At 33.4% G+C, this 6,000-nt stretch overlaps 1 protein-coding gene across 2 annotated transcripts in view; it reads left to right on the top strand.

The window, feature by feature from the left end:
• Positions 1 to 6,000, top strand: part of LOC149895840 (P protein-like) — a 30,009-nt gene continuing 24,009 nt past the window's right edge. The window contains exon 1 of one of the 2 annotated variants that reach the window (XM_090118559.1): positions 1 to 112. The gene's annotated coding sequence lies outside the window, so the exon portion shown is untranslated. Of the gene's footprint in view, positions 113 to 132; positions 156 to 6,000 lie in introns of those variants that run through there. The other variant, XM_090118560.1, reaches the window with a different exon arrangement.

The raw sequence follows: 6,000 nt of genomic DNA, 5'->3' as shown, positions 1-6,000 counted from the left end.
CTCGCGATCTAGTGAAGACTACACGTCTTTCGAGTTTTCAGTGCAAAGTTATATTTTGTGTTTGTGTGAACCACATCAGTTTTAGCGTGTTGTTTCCGTGGATTGCATTGAAGCATTTATTTTGAGGATTATTTTTGGAAAATAAATTTTGCTTGGTAGATGGCGTTAAAGATATAAAACAACGTGTTGAAATGAAATGATATTTTTTATGTAGGAACGAAAGTAATAAAATATACCTAATACCTTAATACCTAAAATATACCTTAGGTAGGCCTAAGTAAAATAAATAGCAAATACTTTTCTAAGTTTTTAAAAACTTAGAATACAATTACAAGTTGAAAGTTGTTGTTGTTGTATTAAAAACTTGAATTGTTATTTTTTTACGCAAAAACAGCTGATCGGATTTGTATGAAATTGTGCACAGAGATAGATTACTATTGTCATAGAATCTGTATTTTATTTCATGTGGTTTATTGTTATTAAAATACCACGTGAGTAAAACGTGAGCAAAAACTTTTCATTGTGTTGTTTTAAAAAACAAAGGATGGATGTTTGAGTCTGGCTTTTCAAATATTTACTATCATTATTACCAAATCAGTGTTGTGTTTAGATGTAAAGATTTAGCAGACAGACAAACAGACTTGTTTATTTAGTACCAGTAGGGATTATTAATTACTATAATAATAATAATGATTTATAAACAGTTAAATAATTAATAAAGCACTTTAACAAACAAAAATAGAGAAAATATTGAGCATAAAAAAAACAAAACATGACGTAGAACATATAGCACACAGTTGAGCACAACCTTATAGCTAAGGCAGCGATCTCTACCAGACAACCTGGTGGTCAAGGAAAATTTAGCAAAACAATATTATTAGATTAAATATATCACTTAGTTTAACAATTATTGAAGACTAGCCGTCCGCCCGCGTTTTTAAAGAAAAACCCGCATAGATCCCGTTCCCGTGGGATTTCCGGGATAAAACCTATCCTATGTGTTAATCCAAGTTACCCTCTATATGTGTGCTAAATTTCATTGTAATCGGTTCATTAGTACATATTTACGTGAAAGAGTAACAAACATACACACCTACACATACATCCATCCTCACAAACTAGGTATCGCATTTATAATACCTATTAGTAGGATGAAAATATTATTTGTTATTCGTTATTGCAAAAATAACTAAACCTATTTTGATGAAATTGTTGCCAATTTATGTTACACTTATCGTTTACTATTTTTTACATGTACATATTGTTAATCGAAAATCTAAATTGTATCTCATTTATTATTCAATTGACGTCATCAAAAGTTTTAATATATTATTATGAATGACAATAAAGTTTTTTTTTTATGTTAAAATGTTAATCAATTTTTTATATAGTTTTGTTTAGTAGAATACAAATTGATTGACCGGCCAAGTGTGTGTCGGTATCGTGGGAAATAAATAAAAAGTATAGTCATTATTATGACAATTTCATGATTTCTAATAATATTTCGCAAATATTACTGAACGTATTTAATTGTTTTTATAAGTATTTAATTTTATAATAAGTGCTAATAACTGCTTTAAAATAAGCTAATGAGCATATTAATATAAACGAAAAAAAAATTATACGAACAGTAAATTCCATCGAAATCTGACTAGCAATTACAATTACATTTTTAAATCGGTAAAACACAAAAAAAAACATACTAAATAATATTATATTACGAATAAATCGTCTTTAAAATTAGCTCCAAACTTAGGCTCCAAAGTACTCATTACTATCAATGGAAATCGAACCTTGGACTTATGGAAAAATAAACCATTGAACTGTATGATTCATTAGAAATAATTACATTTACTAGTACAATAGTTTTAAATAATTTTCCTTGTTACAATGGAATATGCGTAATTAAAAATTAACATAATTAGACACAGCTGTTTCGGAGTAATGTGCGAACAAACATAGGTACTTATTTATAGAGTTTCTGCTCTATTGCACGCCTCATAAGCGAAGCGTTGAGGTGGGTACTACTGTCACTTCGCGCAAAACATCTGATTTTTCAAACTTAAAATGTCTTTATGTATCATACATTGCACTTGTAAGATAATACATACACACACATATTAAGAAAAAACACTATTTTTAACGTTCATGATATTTTTGATGTCATTTTTGTTATTTAAACTAGTTAAAAAACAGTTTAAAAAAGTTCTGTCTTGGACGTCCGTGTGTCTGTATGTGCGGATCCTTTTTCTTGTTAACACGATAGCGACCGAAATACTTTACTAATCGAGTCTTTTTTTTTCTCTTACGCTTGAGTATGCTCAGGAATAGAACCCTTTCATTTTTCAGGGTCTGATTCGATGTGGTTTAATTGTTATTAAATAAACAAAAATAATAATTAATAAATATTTATTAAAAAAAAATTATGAGGCGTGCACTTTTGGATTTTCCAAATTTTTTTTACTTGTACATGTTAAAATGTATGTATGTTTATAAATGTATGAAATATGGACTGATTTACAAAAATATCTTCTTTTAGATTTTGATGAGATTTTCACTGGCTGATAAATCATAGTTAAAAAAACCTAGTCTAGGTTTTATTAGGAGTAAGAGAATTATATTAAAAACTATCCAAGACTTAGCTGATGTGTTTGTTTGTTTGATCGCACTAATCTCAGCAACTACTGGTCCGATTTGAAAAATTCTTTGGGTGTTAGATAGCCCATTTATCGAGGAAGGCTATAAGCTATATATCATCACGCTAAGACCAACAGGAGCGGAGCAATGCGGGTGAAACCGCGTGGCACGGCTAGTCCTTTATAGTCACCTCGATAATTTTTTTTTTTTTTTTTTTTTTTTTTTTATGCTGCGATAGGGGAGCACTTGGCCACGATCTCGCCTGATGGTAAGCTGAGATGTGGCCTAAGATGGAGCGTGCTTCCCTAGAATGTACCTGTTCACTCTCCTCTTGAAGACCCCCATATTGTACTCATCGGGGAACACAGATTCAGGAAGCATGTTCCAGTCCCTAGCGGTTCGAATAAAGAATGTCGATCCGAACCGCTTAGTCCGGGTACATGGAACGTCAACCATGTGGCGATGCCTAGAATCTGTGCGCCTCGATGAACGAAGGAAAAACGGGGATGGCGGAATAAGGTCGTGCAATTCCGCAGCGCACTCTCCAAAGTGTATCCGGTAAAAAACCGATAGACTTGCCACTCTGCGACGATGAGCGAGGCTCTGGAGTTTTTTGCCTACTAGCACATCGTCGTTTATGAGCCTCTTGGCACGCCTCTCTATCGCCTCAAGCGACTCCAGCTGGTACTTGGCAGATCCATCCCAGAGATGAGAGCAGTATTCCATGCACGAACGGACTTGTGCTTGGTAGAGATTGAGCAACTGTCCCGGGCTGAAATACTGCCTCACCTTTGCCAGTATACCAAGCTTTTTCGAGGCTACTTGGGCTATGGATTCAATGTATGAACCAAAATTAAGAGTAGGCGTTAGGGTGATTCCAAGAAGCTCGAGGCGGTCAGTTATCGGCACGGATACACCTTGGAAGGACGGAGTCAGGTTGAATGGACTCCGTTTTGCGGAGAATAGACACGCCTGGGTCTTGGTCGCATTGAACTTGACCAGATTGGACTACAGGCTATCTAACAGTGAAATAATTTGGTTGGTTCCTGAGATTAGCGCGTTCAAACAAACAAACAAACTCTTCAGTTTTATATTATTAGTATAGATAGTCTTTCTCAATAAATGGACTATCTAACAGTGAAAGTTTTTCAAATCGGACCCACGGTTCCTGAGATTAGCGCGTACAAGCTAACAAACTCTTCAGCTTTATAATTTCACTTATTTAATTTTAATTGCATAATTTTTACATCAATTACAAGAAAATAACTAATAAGTGTTATGTACTATAATCTCACATTACAACAAGTCAACCGAATCAAATACTCTGACAATATTATTGTAGGAAGTTTACAATCTAGTCTATTTATTAAAATATACGGAAGTTAGAAATACTACATATTTTTATATAATATACCTAATAAAAGCGAAAGTTTGTATGTTTGTTTGTTTGGTACTTCTTCCCGCAAAAACTGCTGAATCGATTTTCATGAAATTTGGCACACAGAGTAACTTGGATAAACACATAGGATAGGTTTTATCCCGAAAATCCCACGAAAACGGGAACTATGCATTGATGAATTATTACTACGTAGAACTGGTAGAACCATACATAGTAATTCAATGGAACTATGCGGGTTTTGCTTTGACTACGCGAAGCTGGCGAAAAGATACACATATTTAACTAAAAATTTTCTAGTAGATAGCGCCTGTATTGAATTAAAAAAAGATGTATTATTAATATTATTATATGCCTTTTTATTTCTATTTTTATGCCATTCGGTAATGTACCTAGCTTTCTAATAGTAAAATAATTTTTCAATTGATTTATTTTATTTGTATATTTTTTGAGTTAATTCGTATCAACTCATGGTATCAAAATAATAATTACTACGATTAAAATACAGAAAGTCGCGGAAAACTACTAGTTACTACAATAAAGAAGTTATTCATTGACAACAACTCGTTATATCATTCTATGAATAAGACCTTTGTTTCACTTATATGGAAAATCAATGTGAACTGTAATTATTTACTAGAGGAAAGATTTGATTAACACGCATATACAGGGTGTCCCACTGTTGGTATACTAAGCTCAAAGGAGGTTATAGTTTTGCATACGCTGAGTACCTACGTACAAAATACTTATAAAAATTCCAGACGCATTTATTTTCTAAATATATGAATTCTTAAAACTCTATTTGTACACCCATAACAAGCAACCCGCCCAACTTTGCCACCAGCACGTGAGCTATCGTTTAAGATTATGTTTTCATAAAACGGACAGATTTAATTCGACCTTTGTACACTTATCTAGGATCTGTGACAATACAATAGTTTCCTCTTATGTATCTAATATTTATAATAAATAAATAAATAAATATTTCAGGACAATTTTCACACACGGCACGATCTGATCCCATACTAAGCTTTCGCTTGTGTTATGGAAACCAGATGGCTGATAAACATACACATATAATTTTAAATAAATACATATATACAAGATAATTAACACCCAGACACAGAGCAAACACCTATGTTCATCACCACATTCATCACACAGATATTTGCCCCGGGTGGGAATCGAACCCACGACCTCTGGCTTGGAAGGCAGGGCCACTACCAACCAAGCCAACCAGCCAGTAGTTGATATTCGAATGCATGCATGATATGCAGAATGTTAATAAGATATACCACATATTACTAAATAGTTACTACACCAAAACGGCTAAACATATACGGATGAATTTTGGCACAAAGATAGATTACAATCTGCAATAAACCGGTATCAAGGTCGAGGGTTGTTACTACATAGACCGATAAATTGAATCGATAATATCTATTGACGCAAACCGGTTTTTTCCAGAAAAATAACAATTTTATCAGATACTTACGGGCACTCTAGATAATGAAATTATCTATTGCATTTAAGATTTTTATAAGACTAGCTTTTCATCCCGACTTCTTCTAAAATAAGTTTTTTTAACCGACTTCGAAAAAAGGAGGAGTTTCTCAATTCTCAGCTCATGAATTTGATGATTCTTTTTTTATTTGAAAGCTTATGCCTTCCAGTTGGTCCTATTTAAATTTTATGCGATCATTTGAAGTCGGTGTAGATTTTTGTTAATAAATAAATATTTTATCGCCGGCCAATTTGGGCGATGCCAGAAAGAGTGGCTTGTCTACACTAATATTATAAAGAGGAAAACTTTGTTTGTTTGTTTGTTTGTTTGATTGTAATGAATAGGCTCATAAACTACTGGACCGATTTTAAAAATTCTTTCACCATTCGAAAGCTACATTATCCACGAGTAACATAGGCTAGGTTTTATCCCGGAAATCCCACGGGAACGGGAACTATGCGGG

This window comes from Colias eurytheme, chromosome 30 (genome assembly GCF_061535395.1).
Source record: "Colias eurytheme isolate Ceu_HAF_F1 chromosome 30, ilColEury1 Martin Lab GWU primary, whole genome shotgun sequence".
In the NCBI taxonomy this organism is placed as follows: Eukaryota; Metazoa; Arthropoda; class Insecta; order Lepidoptera; family Pieridae; genus Colias; species Colias eurytheme.
The sequence above is the reverse complement of the archived record's forward strand: the minus strand, read 5'-3'. Positions and strand labels throughout refer to the sequence as shown.